General features: G+C 42.6%; 1 long non-coding RNA gene across 11 annotated transcripts in view; it reads left to right on the forward strand.

Moving 5' to 3' along the window:
* Nucleotides 1-21190, forward strand: part of LOC136012886 (uncharacterized) — a 332231-nt gene that overhangs the window by 183603 nt on the left and 127438 nt on the right. For all 11 annotated transcript variants that reach the window (XR_010612039.1, XR_010612044.1, XR_010612037.1 and 8 more), the window contains one exon: nucleotides 1784-1849. This is a non-coding gene — a long non-coding RNA (uncharacterized LOC136012886). The remainder of the gene's footprint in view (nucleotides 1-1783; nucleotides 1850-21190) is intronic.

Here is a 21190-nt window from a genome sequence, read left to right on the forward strand (position 1 = left end):
ACCACTGAAAAGCGGAAGTCTTTGTTTCATCTTCTGTAGGTGCCATACTGAAAGTTTTGGGTTCTGAACTGGCTGCACCCTATCCAAAACAGCCAGCCATGGATGTGCTTGCACCACCCACTGCAGTCCCTCCTCACTGTCTCTGTCCTGGAGAAGACAAGCCTGATGAAGGACTCTTGTAAGAGGCAGGCAAAACATTCACTCCCGTTCTCTCAGAAGCTGAGAGATTTACATGGGCAAATAAACGGGGGCTCAAGCTAGGAGCTAGCAGCCGCTTTGCTTCTATTTTGCTGTGGCAAAAGTGGATCCCATTCCTCCCCCCGTCCTCCTGCTCCCCCTCACCACACCAAGTCTGCTGATGTCCTGGGGGAAGAGGAAGGGCTACCCAGGGCCAGGGAGGCTGGCAAGGGCAACTAGGCAGTGCCTAGGGCAGGGGCACACTCAGGTAGTGCTGGCTGAATAATAGAAGGATTGGCTTGGCACTGCAGTGCTGAAAAATCTCAAGAGCTAACACATGAAGCAAGGCAGCTGGAGAGAAGAAAATCAGATATCACTGTGGCCCCGTGTGGTGGGTTGATCATGGCTGGATGCCGCCAAAGCCACTCAAATCACTTCCCCTCCTCAGCTGTACAGGAGAGAGACAATATAGCAAAAGGCTTGTGGGTCAAGATAAGGAAGGTTTGCTGTTTGAAACCACGGGATTCCTAAGACATTACGTGACAAACATAATACATGTTTTGAATTTGCCGCCTGCTAGTTCTCTTTGACACCCTCTTGTTCATTTTTGGAAGAGAGGATGAATGGATCTTCCTTGTTCATCTTTACTTAGTTTCTGCTGGGTGAGCAACCTTACCCTGCCTTACCTGTTTAATGTTCCTTGAATATGCATTAAAACAGGTAGCAGGAGGAGTTATGTGTCGAGCAGTGGTGCTTTCTTTCTGTAAGTAATGTGTGGAAAGAAGGGAAATAGCCTGGAGTTTTTCCACTCCTGCTAATTGCCTTCTTTCTTCACCGGCTTCCTGCAACTTGTCCCACACCCTGCAGTTTGCGTTCATGCTGCTATAGAAGTGAACCAGCAGCGTTTCAGTGTGAAAGGCCTTCCAGTGCATGGTAAAGCTTTATTATTTTTCCTGCCTTTTGGAAGATAAAAGCTTCTAACTAGCTTCCCTTATTTTTATTCTGCAGCTGTGATAGCCTTAGCTGCTTTTCAGCCCATTAGTCAGTTTGCCAATCCAGAAGCAGGGCACAGATGTAGAGAGCTTTCTGTCCCGAACTCATGGATTCCCCAGCCGTAACAACCAAATTAAAGCCATCAGTTCCAAATTAGAAAAGCCTTCTTAAGTTTGGCTGTCTGGTAACAGTCCTTTTATTTAGTGATGAGCCTAAACCCCTGTTGCTCCTTTCTAGCTTTGTCTATGTGTACCTCTGCAGTCAGGCAACTTTATTGCTCTTATGTTTCTACCATAGACTCAAACTGGTTCGGGTCACATCCAACAAGGGGATGGTGGCATTTCTGCTTCTGTTTATAGGGGTACAGCTTCAGTAGTTTTGCTTGGCAAACAGTAAAGTAGAGCACAGTCACAGCCGGTTTTATACTTCAGTTGAGACTGCTCTGGTGTTTCTATGTATTTGTTCAATAAGAAAACTTATACAACTTCCTGTAAGAGAGGGAAGTTTAAATGCTGTAATGCAGTCTTGCAGGTTCTTCAAGAGTCTTTAATTAGTATGAGTAGAAAAAGATGTGCAAAATCAATAACGGTATTGTTCTCCTGACTTTTTTTAGGACGGATGCGTACTCACGACTCACCCTTTCGCAAAGAACCTTCTGTTCACCCTCCTCTGAAACATGGTAAGTCCTATGGAGAAACTGGATTAGATCCTTCACTTTGCTCTGTATACCTTGCATCAGCTTGCGTATGTGTCTTGGTCATTTGGTAGAGTAGAAATTCAACCCTAAACTAGTGTTTTCACTTCCAAACTTTTTGGTAGTATCTTTCAGAATTAAGAATTCTGAATCCTGCTTTCCCAGTGTGCAGAATATAATATTAATATTAATCACACTTTTAATTATTGCTCTTTCAGTGTATAAGCAACTCTCCAATAGTTGTAGGTGATCCATTATGACCCATTGCACTGCATGACAAATTCTGTGTTAATTGCCAGTTTCCAAATGTTATCCTCAATGCCTACTTTATCCCCACCCTGTTGGTGTGATCGATACGTATGAAGGGAAGCATGTGGAATTTGAGGAATGGAAGGGTAAGTTATTAGTCCTTTAGGAAACTGAGTGATGTGCATGTTACCCTTGCTCCATCCAGACAGCGGAAGTGAGAAATAAGTGTTCAAAAGGTATTAGCCTTGGGGAAAAAAATCTGTAGTGAGGAGAAAGTATTATGATAAGGAGGGGACTGTAAGTTGTAAGAGTGCATTAAATGAAGCAGTACTGCTAGTATATCGGGTTTGGGTGGCAAGGTTTTGGTAGCAGGGCAGGCTACAGAGTGGCTTCTCTGAGAAGCTGCTATAAGCTTCACCTGTGTTTGATAGAGCCAGTGGGGTCCAAGATGGACCTGCCCCTGGCCAAGGCTGAGCCCATCAGTGACAGTGGTAGCACCTCTGGGATAAGGTATTTGAAAAGGGTGTAGGAAAAAGCCCTTTTCAAGAGCAGCTGGGAAGAGGAGTGAGAATGTGTGAAACAGCCCTGCAGGCACCGTGGTCGGTTGAGGAAGGAGGGGAGGATGTGCTCCAGGCTCTGGAGCAGAGGCTCCCCTGCAGCCCATGCTGCAGCCCATGGCGAGTTAGGCTTGTGCTCCTGCAGCCCATGGAGGTCCATGGAGGAGCAGATCCCCACATGCAGCCTATGGAGGACCCCATGCTGGAGCAGGGAGATGCCTGGAAGAGGCTGTGACCCCATGGGAAGCCTGCACTGGCGCAGCTGCTGGCAGGACCTGTGTCCCTGTGGAGAGAGGAGCCCACACTGGAGCAGGTTTGCTGCAGAGTGGTGACCCCACGGGGACCCACAGTGGGGCAGTTCATGGGGAACTGCAGCCTGTGGGAACGGCTCATGGTGGAGAAGTTTGCGGTGGATGCGAGGGAGCCCACGCTGCAGCAAAGGAAGAGTGAGGGGAGTCCTCCTGCGGAGGAAGGAGCCGCAGGAATAATGTGATGAACTGACCACAACCGCCATTCCCTGTTCCCCTGTGCCCCTGGGTGGGAGGAGACAGATCAAAGTGGGAGTAAAGTTAAGCCTGGGAAGAAGAGAGGAGTTGGGAGGAAGGATTTTTAAAAGTAGTTTTATTTCTCATTACCTTGCTCTGATTTAATGGGCAATAAATTACACTAATTTTCCCCAAGTCGAGCCTGTTGTCCCCATGATGGTAATTGCTGAGTGATCTCTCCCTGTCCTTATCTCAGCCCATGAGCCTTTCACTGTATTTTCTCTCCCCTGCCCAGCTGAACAGGGGAGTGATAGAGCAGCTTTGGTGGGCACCTGGCACCCAGCCAGGGTCAACCCAGCACAGCTAGAAATTCCTGTTGGAGCCAGCAGGGCTGAATTTGAGGATAAAACCCAGTAAAATGCTCTACTGAAATCCTTTTATTTTCCCTCTTGCTGCATCCAACATCCTCCGCAGGCATCTCTGCAGCCACTCCCCTCTCTGTGAACACCATATGTCTGGTGTTTTTTACAAGCTGTATTTTGTGCTACGTTTTGGTTAACGAACCGGGAAGATTAGAAACGACAGGGGAAAAAAATGTATCAAAACCGGTACTTGTTAGAAAAAATCAGGGCACTTTTGTCTTCTGTTTCTGTGAGAACAAGAAATAGCCTAAAGACTTTAAATACCTAGGTTTCTCAGAGGTAATGTGTTATTCATGTCTTCCTCTTTCTCTCGGCGTAGAGGGCGTTCCTAGAAGAAAGTGTCATATGTCTGTATTGTAGCTCCTGAAATAGCTGGTGCTACTGGCAGCTGGGCATGAGTTTGAATAACTTTAATGTGTGCTGGGGTTTAAACCTTCCTTTGCTGTCTCTATAATAAAAGAAACTGAAGAGAGAAAAAAGAACATAAAAAAGAAAAAGCTAGTAAGTTCAATTTAGCTATTCTCCATAGAGTCATACTACGCACAGAGCAGGATGATTTACAGTCACTAGAAAGTGCAATGCACGAACACGAATACCAGCATCTACGTGGTTTTCAGCCTCCTTGTATGAGATGTGACGTCCTACGTGCTTTGCTAGCTTCCAGAGTGTGGGTTGGGAACAAAACACAGCTTGCACTGTGATAAGTGATGATGTGATGAGATCAAACAGACTGTAACCGGACTCTTATTGAGATACCAGCCCAAAGGCTAGCGGTTTTACGTAACAGAGAACGGGCTCTTCTCTGGGTTGGTTTTGTTACTCATGCGGGTTGCTAACACACCTGAACACAACTGCGAAAGTGGGGTGGTGGGCAGTGGCAGTACTAAGGCCTTGGAGTCCTGTGGTAGGATTCCTCATGTCACTGTTAATAAAGATTCGAGTACGGATGGAAGCCTTTCTCATGTTGGGGCTCGCGGCACTTCTCTATCCTCCATAAATTCCCTGAGTATGAATTGAGGTCACACTAAACATACTCGGTGCGGGCAATGTGTGGCCTTTCATCTGTACCTAGCTACCTGTTTCCAGTCATTTTGTAGAAAATTTGACATCCAGAAGGTGGAGACCTACTTCAAAGACCTTTATTCCCTGTCCAATGTTGCCGAAATTGGCTTAAAAGTTAGTTGGATGAGAGAGGCAGATAAAAGCAGAAGCTGAGCTTGATCGGACTAGGCTAAAAGCAAACACCAGTCTGAGCTTCTTCTTGTCCATGTGTACTTAGAATTTTGTGAACTCTTAGATAATGAAGCACAACTTTCTAACACAAATTAGAGGGTTTCTGTTTTGAAAAGTGATCCTACGAACCACACGGGATACCTGGTTTTTATGCTTCACTGATTACCAAAGCAATGTGATAATATTAAAGCCTTCAGCTATCATAAAGATTTTGCAGCCTGAATAGGCAGGTTCTGCAGGAAAACCTCAGAAATGCAAGGTTGTGCTTGTGTGCTTGCACTGATACAAGATCAATTTACTGTTCTCGCTGTTGACCATGTTGGGGATGGCTTGACAGAGTTGTATTCACAGTCAAGTAAAACTTAGACTCAATTTTTAATGGTCATCCAGCACTTGTAATTCCCCTCCCTTAAAATCCTTTCCTTGATTTAATAGGTAGGAATATCCCACTCCCAGCAACTTAAAGTACTTTCCGATGTTTCCCAAATTGCAGGTAGTCTGCGCGCTGCAGGCTGAGATGCTCTGGTTTAGAGGCCAGGCTCTTGATTCCAGGCTGTGTTCATTCTTCAGCATTAACAAGACTAAAGGTGAAAACTCACTCTGCCAAAGATGGCCTCCAACACTTGGTGGAACCAGATCTGTGCTAGAAAAGGCTTGTCTGATACATTAGAGCATGATTGAAAATCAGAAGGGAAGAGGACAGTGTGGTTAACACGCTAGTTGTAAGATTATTCTTCATAGGCTTGTAAATAGAAAAACTATATAAACCATCATTCCTAGAGCGTTGCTTTTTGGCAATTAATAAAGCAAGCAACATGTAGTAATGTTAAATGAAGTGATCTTCCAAATCACCCCATAAAGATACTGCATTAAGAAAGCTCTTTTCGTGTGTCATTATATGAACAGACATTCTCAGATTAAAATCTAAGCAAGCTTTTAGAAATAAATTTGACTGTATTTTTTGTTAAGACTAATTGAAGTTTCATCTTCGTGTTTAAAAAACAAGGAAAACCAGGCAACAGAAAGCAACCCTACTCTTACCTCTCTATTTTTCTTTTTACTTTTAGCTATTATCAGGAATGGGAAATCTTAAACAAATCTTAATTTCATGTTAAATCCAGCACAGAGCAGGAAATGTGTGTAACTTATTTTGTATATCGTCTTATAAATGACTAGCCTGAAGAGATTCTGAGTGCCTTAGGCAGTCTGGTACAATCCTGATAACCTATTTTGAGAAGATGGGTAGAAAAGAAAGTTTGCCTAATCTTTGTTCATTGCAGCTCACTCAAGGGCTCCTGTGGCAGTCTGGACCAAACCCTAGATGCTTTGGCTAACAACACTGTAAAAAGAAATGAGACTTGAAGAGTATGCCAACTGTGGAGCAGAGAGTTATCTCAAGTCCATTTTAAGAGCCACAAAACTGTACCTGTCCTTGGGTGTAGATCTAAAGGGAAAGGTTATTCCCATGAACCAGAATCCAGTCAAAGCAGCTGAGACAAGGCTCAATTTGCTGTCAAACAAAATCCTTACACCTTTTTGTACCTGCCTCTTTCGCTGTGCTGTGCGCTAGTTGTGCTTGCAAAATCTCATCTAAAAAGTATGTCCAGCCTTTCAGGGAATAGGGTACATAGTGCCAGTGGGGATTAATTAGTGCTCCCTGCTAATCTAACTGTTCTGTTAACATGGAGTAAAGTCAGAGGCTTTCCGCAAGGATGGTGGTTGTTCCTTCACATCAGCCACCCGTCAGTTTCAATCTGGAGGTAACAGTTCCCAAACAATCTGACAAGTGTTTTTCCAGTGCTTCCCCAATCATACCGATTTCTACTGCTACAGATTCAGGAATGATGAAGAAAAGCAAAACTTGTTCTGGAAATGTTTATGTCACATAAGGGGAAAACTTCTATGGCATGAGCTGGAATGAAGTACTTGGAAACCAAGCTCCAGTTCAGGTTGCTGTGTTATTGAGCCTAGAAGCTGTCTGCTTTGGGTTAAATTGCAGCCAGACCTGAGTGGCCAGGTCTCACTGGAGCCCGCGAATCTCTCCACCAGCATAAAGCATTACAGGCAGCAGCAGCCAGCACCTTTTTGAGTGGTGGATTTATTGCTTCCAGTGCCACTCTTGCTCCATGGGACTTTTAAATGGGAGTCTTGCCCCTGTATCTGCCCCACTTTCCCACACCTCTTTAGTTTCATCTGGATGCTCCATAGCCCCTTTCTGTAAAGGGGAATAGGAGTTAGACTAAAATTATTGTGATCCACAGAAGTACAAGGCGAGAGTCCTCCTTTAATCCCCTTCTGTATTTGTGTACCAGTATCTTGCCAACCCTAGTTCTCCACATGCAACTATTTCCCTAGAGCGTATAAAAGTGCTCATGTATTTGTTGCTCAGGTACAGCCGTCCATAGGTAAAATAGGTTGTTCTGAACAGAGTTCTTGTCTGCTGTCAGATCAAATGATGCTGGTGGCTCTGATCAGGGAGCCCTCTGGGAGACAAATGGAATTTTCTTGTGATTACAAGAATGTATTGTAGTCAGGAGTGTCAAGTGCCTCCTACACAGTAGTATCCGAGATAGCACAGGCTTTTCCTTAAACTGTGGATAACTCTGTAGAAAGGGTTGGAAGATGGTAGCTTTCCAGTAGCCATCAGTGTGCATTGTAACTGGCAACGTGGAAATCCACCAGTCTGGGCTTTCTTCCTTCCACTCCAAACAGCCCATTCTTGCTTTGAGGTAACAGGACAAAGACCAGGGGTCACATTGGCAAAGATTCACTTGGGTTTATTAAAAAAATCACAGATTTTCATTTGCTTCACTTCTGATAAGCCGGTGGCTGTCTGGGAGAAGGGCGGCTATAGTCTGTGCTCTGACATTCAAACTGAAGATACGGGACTTGGGTATGAAGTGTTTGATGTGGTTGTGGGAACAAAACAGGTAATACAACTAGGAGTCAAATGTTTCTGTGTAGTTTAATGCTATGGAAATTAATTCAATATTCATCATTATCCACAGAGCATCTCCAGAGGTTTGTACAGTAATGTCACAGCAAATCTATTCAGCTCTTAAGAAAAGAGAGACCATGCTCACAGCTGAGCTAATTTATATTAATACCCAGCATAACAGAAGTTATTTCACAAGATCTTTAGGCATTACATCTCCAATTAGTTAAAAAGTACATACTTTATTACCTTATCTCTTTTACTGAGGTTTGGTTCTCATCTATTTGCAAATTTTTCAGGCTTGCGAAGCTTCAAGGACTGTTTTCAAAATAGCACATCTTGCTAAACCGTGCCCCTACAAAAGATTAATTATTTTAAGGCTTTTACCATGCAAACCAAGAAAACTTCAATACTGGTAGGCTGGGGGATTTTTGCTGCTGAAATTTACATACGTAAATTTCCCTAGGTAACAAAAATCTATTCAAGTTTAAAGTTCTCAGTGCTAATGCTAACAATAGATACATTCACCACAGCATGATTACACTGGATAGGCTTAACATCTAAAAAAGCCACTTGGGTCTATTACGAGGTTTCATAAATACAAATTACTTGTGATGGAATTCGTCAATGAATTGTACAATAGAGCTAACTTAAGAATCAGCATCAGGTTTGCATTGCGCTCCTTGCTCTCGTACTCTCCAAGTGTCACCATGCTGCAACTCGGAACCTCTAAGTACTTATCTCTCAAATATCAGAACATTAAAACGTGTAAGAACATAAGAATGGCTGTCGTATGTCTTAACTGAATAGTCATTTAGCCTAACACCTTGCCTTCAGCAAAGACAATGTAAAATGCTGTTTCTGATGTCCGTTTTGGGAATGAGAAGTGATCCAAATGAATTACTGTTAACTCTCCTTGCCATAGTGACATCCTGTAGGGTGGGAAACCTGGAACCTCAATCAGCATTCTGCCTATACATGACAGTAAGGTACCTCAAGCTCTGAGTATGGAGCTGATAAATTGCATGGTGGGGACGACAAAGAAAAGCTTCTTGGATACAGGTCATAACTGGAGGAATACTGCTATAGTAATAGGTTTGTATTGCTGATATTCTTATCAACAGAAGGATATGGAAGGAGGTCAGAGTCAAGAGGGCTTCTTTCTTACACAAAGCCTACTTTCTAGAAGCATGCTTGCAGCTTCTTAACATGGACCCAGGTTTTTAATGTTTCAGGGAGAGTGTAGCTGCTACCAGTGCAGGGTGTGTTGTGGCTGCAGATCCCCAGGTAAGTGTTTGTGCAGTTAGCCAGGGCTATGCCTCTGTGACCCCACTCTAACTAGTGTCCTACCTGCCTCCTTTGACATGCTCATGACCTCATGAGTGGGTGGCTGCATGAATTTTAGTCATACCTAATGTCACAATCCTGTGTCAAAGGACTTAAGGAGCTATAAATTGTTTGTCCTTCAAGGTGTCTTTGCACAACCAGAACAATGAAGAAGTGTGTTCAGCTGCATTTATGGAAACTGTTCAAACGTTAAGGAAACATGGGAAAGCAGTTTCCCGACATCCTTAAATACCCAATTTTTCAACAGTTTATTCCAGCACCCGTGAGATGAGATGCTGGACTTCATTTCACCCTTCAGGAAACGGCACAGCAGAGTAGTCTATAGGAAGTGGGCCACAGAGGAATGAAGTACTGTACCAGGAGAATTGTGCAGGAAACTAACACTGCAGTAACAAATACTGGGGGGGGTTATTATTCTTTTTTTCAGAGGAAGCTACAATCTATTTTTCTTAATAAAATTAATTACTGGCCTCTAACTAGATGCTTTACAAGTTATAGTAGCAACAATTTGTTTGCTATGGGAAGTGGGTGCCTATCAATTTTATTCAGTTGCCTTAGAAAGAACATGTGGTGAAGATACATTTACAGACAGATAATGATGTTAGTATCAAACCTTATCGGAAGTGATTGCATTCCAACAATTAAATTAGATTTCCCTGAAGCAGGATAATTGAACTACGACGCAGTGTTTTGCCAAGATTTATCCTCTTCTGTAAATCTACTCGTGTCAGCTCTGTAGCCTTTCAGGTGATTCTGAAAGATTTAGGAATCTCCAAAGGCGTAAGTTTGGGTGTATTTGTAGCTTAACTCAGATGGCTGTGGTGATGTTACTTAGAAATGCCTTATAATAATGCTGCTGTTACACACATTGGGACTGTCTGGGGCCTGGGTACTTAGTGCAGCGTTATGATTTCCAGGTACTAAAGTCCATTGTGGATAGTCTTTGGTTTTCCAGCTGATTCTTCTGTGAGGTTTTTGTATCTGTCAATAATAGTATCACTTCTCTAACCTAGAGTCCCCCACCAAGTGAAGGGAAGTACTGGTACCAGTAAGGATAAAAATATTGTCCTATTGTCAGATTTTTAGATATATCAGTGAGGACTACGAAAGCAGGACACTTGGTAGAATTCGGAGCTGCTTATACTCTGGGAGTCTGAGCATTCTCAGACTCCATGTGCAGTGCTTGAATAGCCACGTGTTGTAGCACATGTAGCTCACAAGCCCTTCAAGAATCCCTCCTCTGCTGGAGTTAACAGCAGTGCTCTACTGATACAGGGGTGATGGGGGTGTTTGAACTGCTCTGTGTGTGAGGAAGTGAGTGGGGCTGCTGAGGCCAGGACTAGAGGGGCAGTGACATGTTGAGCCCGACTCCATACTGCAGTGGGGACAAGGGGACCTCTAGGAGACCATTGCCTCCTCATTGTGACCCACTTGCTCCTTAATAAGCATCATCTTCAGCTCATTTTGATATGAACTGAGTGATATTTCACAATCAAATTAACATTTTGGTTTGCTGATCAGGAATCTTGGGATACCCTAGTTGCATTTTTAACACTGAGTCTTCTGATAGAGCTTATCTGAAACTATAATGCATGCTTCAGCCTCCTGTTTTATACTGTAAAATATTAAATATGCTACATTTTGGAGTCAGTTTTTTGTATTTGAGGCCTCTAAGGAAGAATTGTTTTATTTGGGTAAAAAAAAGTACTTGGTAAAAGTACCCTGTGCCCTAATGGTTCCTTCTGGTCACTGAAAGCAAACGTATCATGGCTGGGACTGCCTCTGGTGCATGATACATGCAGTCATCAAGCGAGCAGTCACCTAAGAGCACCCTTTCAGTTTTTCGTTTGACCCCAGCCACAAGCAGAGTGTCTGAGTGCAACAAAAAGAAAGTATATTGAATTCACTTCACTAAGTTAACCTTAAGAAGAGTATTAGAAGAGTTAAGAGTGAAATAGTGCATGCAAAGGTGAATAGTTCAGAGAACAATCCCTACTTGAGAAACAGCTTCTAAATAGCAGGCAGAGAACGAAGCACATAAATTACCTGTGTGCCAAACTACCTGAAAATAATTTGGATACTCACTGAAGCAAAGTATTGTATCCAATGGTTCACTGCTAGGGCAGATCCATCTGCTTTCATTTCACTTTATTTCTATCCCCTATAAGAAAATCAACATAGTTTTGCTACCCTACTCTACAGTCCATAAAATCAGAACTATCAAAATTCCTTCTGTCTTGAATGGAGGTCTGAACACTTACTGGTTTTATTAAAGTGCTTTATTTTTATGTGATTACTTCATCTGAAGGAAAGTAGGAATAAGTTACTCAGGCTTAGGTTACAAGATCAGAACCATTGACTTAACCTTTTGCTTTCAGTTCGCTATCAGATGCCAAAGTGTAAAGCTGGCGTAGAGTACGTATTTAACTGTAAGAGTTTATGGGATGTCTGCTGTTAGAGCTGAAACACTGTGAAAGAACTGTGAGGTTTTTGACTGCATCTGGAACCTCAGACTAAAGGCAGATTTGCAAACTGCTGTCTCTGTATAGCAAATACACACCTGTCTTTGCCGGTGGCGATAGGTGGATACCAAACAAAAATGGGAAGTGTTGCAGGTTTGGATGTGGGGACAAAGGTACCAGCAGGTGAGAAAACAGAAAAGGGCAGAGCAGGCCAGGACGTGTAGAGAAAATCACTGCTTCATTAGGCTTTTTCTCAGATTCTCTTACAGTATTGATTCAGTCTGTAGTGCGCGATAAGATCAACACCCTGTTTACTTTTGGTAATTGCTGATCACATTGGCCTCTTTGCACGAACAAGGTGCTATATAATGGCTTTATGGGCGTAATCTTGGGAACAGAGATAGGCTTGATTAACAAGAAGCTTCCTTAAAATTTTACGGTAAAACCAGAGATCTTTAAAAACAAGGCAACAAAACCATACCAAAAGAGCTAAAATCCCTGAGCTTTCACTGCAGGGTTCATGTCCTTGTTCTTCCTGGTTCAGAACAGGGATTTATGGTTGGATCTCTCATATACAAGCTAAGAATTATAAGCACTGGAAGTCGATACATTCTCTTTCTATTACTGTGTATTCTGCATATTCTGGTAAAGTCATCAGCTGTCTATGGCATAGTCTGTTAGCCATAATGATATTTTAAAATAACCTCAGTAATTGAAGGTTGCTTAAAAAACTTTATCATTTCTGTATTAAACAAATTAGGAAGTTTTACACAGAAGTATAAATACCACATTGGCTAAATTCTGTTCCTCTGAAACTGCATCTGCTTTCAGCAGGAACAGGGAAAAAATGGCTTACAATGAGTTTCTTAGACAGATATGTAGATGGGTGCTGTGTGTTGGCAGATTGTTAAAGCCAGTCTTCACGATTTATCAAAGGCAATTTTATTCATGGGATTTAGGCTTCAATAGCTGCAATAGGCACAGCACATGAATCTGAAAATCCCTATCTGCATTGTTCGATGCCTCGATGCCTTTGAAAATCTAGCCTCACAAGCCAAAGTAGAATAAAATCCTGACTACAAGCAGAACAAAGCCCTGTTTTGATATGACCCACACAACCTTCTCAGTGTGACAACGTCACAGTGGTAAATGTCAGTATTTCAGTATTGCCTTGATAAGGGTTGAGGTGCAAACATCGTAAATCCAGACTAAGTCCAGGGTCTTCTTTTTTTTTCAGCTTCTGTTTCCAGTCAATAGTGAATTTTAAAATCCTGCACTTAAAAGTATTGGTTTTCTGGAGTTAATGTTGCCAGGCTAAGGTCTGTATAATTATATGACAGTTGGAAATGACAGATTTGGAAGAAAGGGGGTAGTACTTACTGGGCAGGTAGCTTTATACATAGTTGACAGCTGTCTGAGTCGCTGAGATGCTAATAATAATTAGGTTACAGGTGATCTCTGCTGGGATGGATATTGAGTATCACATAGCTAAGATGACTGGAATCTCATTGTAAAGATAATTTGTGTCACAGCTATTGCCATATTGTGTGTGGTAGTAGAGTAGACAACATTATGCTTGCCTCTAATTCAGTGAGAGTCACAATAGATAAATTGGAGGTCAAAAAGGCCTTTTGGGAGAGCTCTTGCTGAAAAGGGTTATATAAATGTAAAGTAGTATTATTATTATTTATGAGCAGATTGAGTCAAATGTCATGTCGGATGCATTTCATCAGTCTGAGATTGGACTTGGGCCTGTAGCTCAGCAGCAGCTCAGTGATAGAAACTGATAGGGGGATGTTTTAGCAGGCTAAACAGAATACAAACAAAATGGCAAGCATCTCTTTACAACAGCCCTCCCATTCAGTGATGTATCTGAGGTCTGGCGTTTGGAACACCAGACCCGTGGCACAGAGCTTTTCCACCTGGGCAAGAAGCAACACGCAGTCTCCAGCCCATTGCAGAAGTGTGTAATTTAGATCAGATAAAGATTTTTGCTGCACTATAGAACTGCGGAAACAGTTATTGGTATTTTAATAAATCCATTAATTTGATATAGGTATTGTATAGTTTAGATTAAATTGCATAATTTATAGAATTGTATAGGAATGTTGGGAACGCTGACAAGATTTTTTGACAACGTGTGTAGCATATTCTCTCCTTGGGAAAACGTTTGTGATTCCGTGAGCTCTTGCCTCCCAGGACAAGGGAGATGTCCACTCATTGTCCCTGCTCCCTATGAGAGTGTGTGTGCACGTGTACAAGTATAGGAAAATGAAATGTGAAGTTAAGCTTTCTCCCTCCAAGTCTCCCACTAAGACTAGGGAGACGTCCCTGTAGCCCACAGAAATACATGGTTTAAAATGTTTAATTTCTGAAATCAGAACACCAACTTTCCCCTTTTGCATTTTCTCTTCATTGGCTTTAATTAAGTTTACCCTAAGAAGCTCGTGAGGCCAGATAACCTTGTTGCATGAAAGAAAAAGATACACACTCTGAGGTGGTTCCTGCTAGCTCGGCCGTCACTTACAGAGCCAGGATTTAATATCCTTTAAGCTTTTCTGTTTGCAGACTCATTTTATTTAAACCCCATTTATATAAACTGCTCAGCAGATTAGAGGAGCAGCTCTATAGCCTTAATTTCAGTGTCACTTTCCAGCTGTTTTGGTCAGGCTTCCTGCCTGGATTTAATGTATTTGTGCACTAAAATGAAAATGTATCTCAATGATAAATCCTCTCCAATGCAGAGGGAAATAGCAGCAAATAACATCTGTTGAAATCGAATGAAAATAAAAACAAAAGCCCAGAGGAAAAGGAGATACAGTAGGGAGCTTGAAATCAAACTGAACATAGAGTTCAGGCTTAAAAGGAGTGATCTAAATCCTTAGAATTATCCATAGATAGGGGATGGGGAATTTGTGACCTACTGCTTGTTCAGATTTGTCACTTCCAGATGTACAGGGCATCACTTATTAAAAGATATGATTCACTTTTGGGTCTGATCCAAGGCTGCTTGAATTCATCCAGGGGATCTGTAAGTTCGTTACAGATATTCATGACAGTCACTGATTATCCCAGAAATAAATGCATGCAATGATACGCTCTTGAAATTGGAACAACAGGGAAAGGCAGAGAGATCTCCCTTTCGGCCCTCTCTTAAAAGAATAAATCCAGGCATCCCAGCTGTTCCATTTTGGTCCTCTTTACATGCCCAGAGCTAAGTACCTAAATATCTGTTCTGCCTTTTTCTTTATTTATTTATTCCATTTCTCTGGAGGCTCTGATACCCTTCTACCCAAGATTAAAGACAAGCGCAATCTGAAACCAGCTATGAAATGAGGTATAAATCTTTTTATGAGGCCATTGTCATCTGCACTTGAAAAGTTGTGGTTTAGTTCACTGTGTTAAAGCCATAAGCTCTGCATAGGCTTGAGTGTATGTCCCTATTCACCCAGCGCTTCTGGTTTTGCAGGGCTGGATGCTAGACAGTCTGATCATGTCAGTCCCACAGTGCTTGCTGGACTGCAGCATACTTGTGATGTAGCAAAAATGGCAAGGAAGGATTTGGCCCCATGTCCTCCCAAGACACGTTTTGACTTTTCTCTCTTACACGTCAAACAATGCAGATGAGAGCCAGAGGAATACCATAACTTCCATAAACACCCACCTGCACTTAAATAGAATTTTACTCTGGCTTTACCTTCAAATATGGATATTTTTTACTGAGGCAAATGAGAGAAGCACTTGAAGTCTGCCCTTTCCTGGTGTCTAACAGAGCTTCCACACTTAAGGTGGCATAAAAGTGACTTCCTTCAAGTATCTGGGACAGGAATATTTCATAGCTCTTGTTTCACTGGGATTTATAGTAAGAGACGGAAGGAAATAGCATCCTCGCAGTTGAATTTGATGGGCAGATGCTATGGCAATATTGCAGTATGGGGTTTTCCTTGTGAAAACTTAAAACTAGTGTCGTTTCTGTAAGGAGGAACAGTGAGAAGCAGTAACGAAGTCAGACAAGGATGTAACTCTTCCCAGCTCCAAAAAAGAATCTGTGCATTCACACAACTTTGGGAAATCACAGAACTGTGAAACAAGGTGTAAATGTTAGAAAACATCTGATACACATTACTTAAAGTCTGGAGAATACCCGCTTCAAAGAGGATGCTTATTTAGCGCAAATACGGCTTAAACCATAACGAAGGTAGCGTATAGTGTCTTTGAACACATTGCAGAAGCGCAGTGAACTGTAGTTTCAGTGAAACCATTGAAGAGTGTATTCCCTACAAGAAGTGATTTTCGGTGGGGGTTTTGGTTTGGGAATTTGTGTGTGTGTGGTTTTGTTGTTTGATTTAGTTTTGTTGTATGGGTTTGGGTTGGTTTCTTTGGTGGGGGGGGGGAGTGGTGTTAATAAAAGCTGTTCCTTCCTTGTTTACACCAAGGTAGAGGCGAGATGGGAAAGAAATCAAAGCTGCCTGCAGTGACCCATCGTGTCTGTTAAATCCCAGCTCAGTCCCTGAAAGAATCTCATTTGCTCTTTACTCTGTAATTTGTAGTGTTTTGTTTCAGCGGTTCTGTATGTTGGAAGCAAAGTCATTTCCACCACATCCCCAGGAGGCCGTTCCATAGTCTGACAGACCTCATTCTAGGATGCTGAGATTTCCTTTTTTAAACTTTGTTTCAGTTGATCTCTTAGAATAGCTTGTACTATCTCAGCTAAACAGAAAAGAATTGGAGAAGTCTCTAAGCAAAAGTCTGATCAAGAAACAAAGCAAGTCCTTGACTGGAGGTGTGTCAGTACAGACCTACAGTTTGCAAAGGAAAGGCAGGGATGAAAATAATAATCCCTTCATAAGTATGAGAGGGAATATTCCTTCCCATATGAGAGGGATAAAACAGTCTAACAGAGAGTTTCAGTGTTACTTCCTTTGATGTGCTGCTCTTTACACCGCACCCAGAGACCCTGTCTGCAAAAGTCTTGCGTGCCTCCCACTGACCCAAGGAAGGTGTTTGTGGCAAACCTGTACAGCTCTCCCATGCTTGTCCTTGAAACCGTGAGCTGCAGCCAGCGCAGCGGGTTTGCCATTTGCTCTGGCACGGGGAACCAGATCAGCGTGAAGCCTATCATAGAGAGATGTTTGTGGCTCATACGTCAAATGCTTTCTAAATGAGTACGATTGATCTGAGATTGGTTCTTCTTTATATTTCCTCTTGCTTTGCTTCCTCCCCAAAGAACAATTCACACATGAACTGCGTAAAGGTGACAAACTACCCGTTTGGGGTGTATTCACTGCTGGAGAGGCAAAGGTAAAATGAAAAGCACAGTTAACAGGAAGAAATATCTTCTGAGATCAGTAACTCTTCTTCTTTAACGGTCTGCCAGCCCGAATGAATACAAAAGCATCAGAAGCAAGGAGATTTTTAAAGAGAATATAAAATTGCTACTCCACAGAAAAATCACTCAAACAAGTAATTTCAGCAGTCGCTCACAGAAACCGTGCAAAATGACCCAAACTTTGGGGCAAATGCAACCCCCAAGCCCCAACAGCTGTGGGAATGTCTGTATCCCAGTGGTGGGATGACCAGGCCTGGAGACCGTTTTAGCAGAGGCTAAACAGAGACACCAGCTGAGTAATACTAACCCCAGATTTCCATTAATATTTATGGCGACTTCTTAGAGCCATTCTTTAGTAATTTTGCTGAGGAAACTTAGTGAGGAATCTCACGCTTCTGGAGTTTGGTCCTTGCTTAGAATTGCAAGAGGAGGAAAGCTGGAATTCAAGTAATTACATTCTCAATACCACTTTCTGTTCAATAACAAGGATACGAGAAACCTAAAGCCAGGCTTCCAGACTTCTCTAAATGCATTGTGTAATAATGCTACGAAACGCCTGCATCTCCTGTTTATGTTGCAGTGCTGACTCAGCATTTCTGTAAGCTAAATGGCAAATCTGAAGATTCAGCAAATCAAGCTAGAGATCAGGAATTAGAAGTCCAGGGAAACATTAAGCAGCACTGGCCGTGCATTTAAATTGAGTTTTTAAAAGCATTTTTTTTCATATAATCACTTTTTCCTTTTTTTCCTTTTTTCCTTTTTTCCTTTTTTTCCTTCTTTTTTCCTTTTTTCTTTTGTTTTTTCTTTTGTTTTTGTTTTCCTTGGAAACAAGCATTTCTGCTGTGATTACATTGATGCTCTGTCCTTCCAAAGTCTGACAGGGTCCATCTGCAGGTCTCGTACCTTGCTGTGACAGGAAGCTTAGCTTTGATTGTCCCTGTCCTGCTGTGGCCCTGGGCTGCATCACCTTACACATTGCCTGTGCTTCTGCATTCAAAGCAGGGCCAGGCAGAAAATGAAATGCAGAAAGGAGAGGGGAGAAGGGAGAAAGCATAAATAAAGATCTTAAAGGGATCTGGACTGACCTTAGGCTGGATCCTAGGCATTGTACCGGTTTGGAAGCAAACCAGTGTATAACATATTTCTTAATGGAGGAAGCTCTTCACGTAATGTTTCATTGCTCTGATGTGTTTGTGGATTGAAGAGGAAAGCTGGGGGTGACCAGCTGCTGTCAGTGCTGGAGTCTGTGCCACTTACTCGCTGACTTCTGTCTCTGTAATAATAGATGAAAGCCAAGCGACACAGAATTGTTTAGGTTGGAAGGGACCTTGAAGTTCATCCAGTTCCAACCCCACCCCTGCCAGGGACAGGGACACCTTCCATTAATGGTCCAAGCCCCATCCAACCTGGCCTTGAACGTTTCCAGGAGCGGGGCATGTGTTTGCATGTAGTAATTTGACTTCCTTGTAACCTCTAGAGAGATGCAGGGTGCAAATCTTTGCATGCTGCTCCCTAGTCCTTCAGTCCTTCAGAGATAGCTGTTCATTAGGAGCTAATCCATACTGATCCCTGTGCTGCCAAGGTTGCTGAAGCTCCAGGTGGGCTGCTTAGCAGGGCTCTGAAATACCTGGGGAGGATGAGGAAGCTGGCTGCCTTCTCAACTTGTGACAAACCCTGTGGCACAGTATAACTTGCACATTATCACCTGGGAGAGATGAGAGCCATCTTTCCAGCTGTGTAATGGAGCATGATGAAGGGATCTTGAGCTCTCTGAGCAAGCTGGTACTTTTGTGCAGGGCAAAGCGGGGCGGAGATTGCTGGTTGGATGGAGGAGCAGCACAGCTGGGTTAGCGCAGCAGCCTGCCAGGTGGATTAGCCCAGCTCAACAGAGCTTCTGCATTTTCCAGTTTCAGGAGTTAATTTGCTTGGTATGAATTCGGGAACAGCTCACCATACCCACTGCACTCATTAGAAATTCTCCTTGATCAATGACCAAGGGATGGTATGCTTTTATTTCTTCTAAAATGCACAAAAAGGCATATTATATTTGAACGTTTTTCAGTAGACTAGGGAAGCTCATATAGGGTAACATGATTACTGGTACTTATTTACAACAGATTAATAGTTTCCCAATATTAACTCCTGTGTTTATACTTTCATTGTTATTTGTTTTCATTAAATATGTGTTTTGGCAGGGATGCATTTACACAAGCATTTTCTTCCCTTTCTCATTATCCCCAACTCCACCTTCTGTTATTGCTAACACAAGTGTTTGTAGGGCTAGGCTATGAACTGTGGTTATGAAAATCATCCAGGGTTTAAGAAGAACTGAAAGACGAAGAATGAGGAAACTAATGCTTCCCCCAAAATACTGCACACAAGAGGGCAGTAAGCCTCTGCTGCAGGTGGATAGGGTCTCCCACCAGCAGAAGGGTTGTGGTCCTTTCACCCTGAAAGTGTATGCACCAGCTCATCCCAAAGAGCTGTGGATCATCCAATGTAAGTGTGACCTAAACTAGGACATAAGAAGTTGAAGACTACAACAGTGTTCCACAGCTTCCCCTGTCACTCATGTCACTTGCCCCAGCTAATGAGGAGCAAGTGCAAGTAACTTCCTGCTCCTCAGAGTCCTGTTTCCTTAGCCTGATCGCTTTGCCTGCATCAGCATGAATCAAACTGATCCAAATTTCCTGGAGAGGGAAAAATTGCCATGTGGTTGTTTATCTTCATAGCTCCAAAACAGTTTGGACTTTGCATGGCAGGAGAAGCTTTGCTATTTACAGCGTGTATTTGAAGTCTTCTGCTGTAGATCGGGACTAGGGGGAAATACGATGATTAACGTGTAGCCGTTTTGTGTATCCTCCTTGCTCTGCTTTAAATGTCTGTTAAGTAAACACAGCATCCTCTTATGTTAAACAACCCAATAACTAAGTCATTTATACAGTAAATATCAATTACTGCAGAGCAGACCCTTGAGATGAAAGTATAATTCAAGATTAGCACACGCAAGGCACGGAACCCAGTATCCTGTCAAGCACAGGAAATGACATGTAGAATTTGCTTTGCTCCTGACATAGGAGACGAACCTAAAGAGGCACAGAGTGACAGCGCGCAGGATGAAAGTGCAGCAGTTCTGCCATATGCACTGAGACCAGAAACACCCAACAGCTCCCCAGCAATTTCCTGTAAGAGGAGAAGAGTAAACATAAAGCCCAAGTGGATTCTCTTCCCTGTGGGCACCTGAACTGCCACTGTAATTGTTCCGGCTATTGGGCGTTAATAATTCTTTTTACATCCCAATCAAAGAAGGCAAATACAAGAATTATCTATGTTAACAGCTACTGGACTTCATGACAAGCTGCAGGCAATGCCTAGCTGTCCTGCCACCTTCTTTTATGTAGGTCCAGGCATGTGGAATTTCTCGCAGAGACCTAAAAATGAACGCTACAAGTAGTATATAGCAGTCCTTCCAAAGATATAAAAAAGCTTTGCATCTATGGCTGTCGGTATTCAAATATGATTAATTTATTCCATTATTTTTTAATTAAAGTCTCCCTGGATGTCTTTACTGACATCTTCAAAGCAGCAAGCTGTGTGCTGGCTGCAGTTCTCATTGGCAAGGAAGATGTGCACATGGCCATAATAGCTAAAGGAGAAAGATAAGGAATAGGGAACCTCCTGTAGAAGTGCATCTGGCTTGGGCCAGGGCCATATGACCTGGATTTATGGCATATGTCTGCACTAACAAAAGAAGGACTCGTGTTGTTTAAACACGAGTTTTGTGTTGCTTTTTCACCCATAGCCTCCACAATTCATTTATTTATGTATTTCTTTAATTTCCCAGGACCGCACATTCTCTAGCTCCTTGCCTTGAGAACTGAAGTGGTTTGAATCTCTCATCCTGACTCATTTTGTCTTACTGAAAAAGCTGGCTTGCTGGGGAGGAAAAAAACAAACCGAGGGAAAGGATCTGAAGATAAAAGTCAGAATTATACAGAAAAGCAGTCTTGCTGAAAAATAACAGAAGGTGGGCTGGGAGATGTGTAATAGCTTCATGGATTGTCGCTCTTACCGCAGAACAGCTTTTCCTATACCACAGCTTAAAAAGCCATCTGCCTTGCCCGGGTTTCATTAAGGATTAATTATGAAGAAAATATTCCTTAAACCAAACTGTTGACACATGTGGCCCAGGTTAGAGGGCTCCAGAGCCCCAAATTTCCTATTTAGTTGCCAAGCATCTCATCATCTTTCATATCTCTGATTCCATCACACATTCAGTACCCTTTCCGACTGCCTTCTCCAATGCT

Source organism: Lathamus discolor, chromosome 4 (assembly GCF_037157495.1).
Source record: "Lathamus discolor isolate bLatDis1 chromosome 4, bLatDis1.hap1, whole genome shotgun sequence".
NCBI classification, from domain to species: Eukaryota; Metazoa; Chordata; class Aves; order Psittaciformes; family Psittacidae; genus Lathamus; species Lathamus discolor.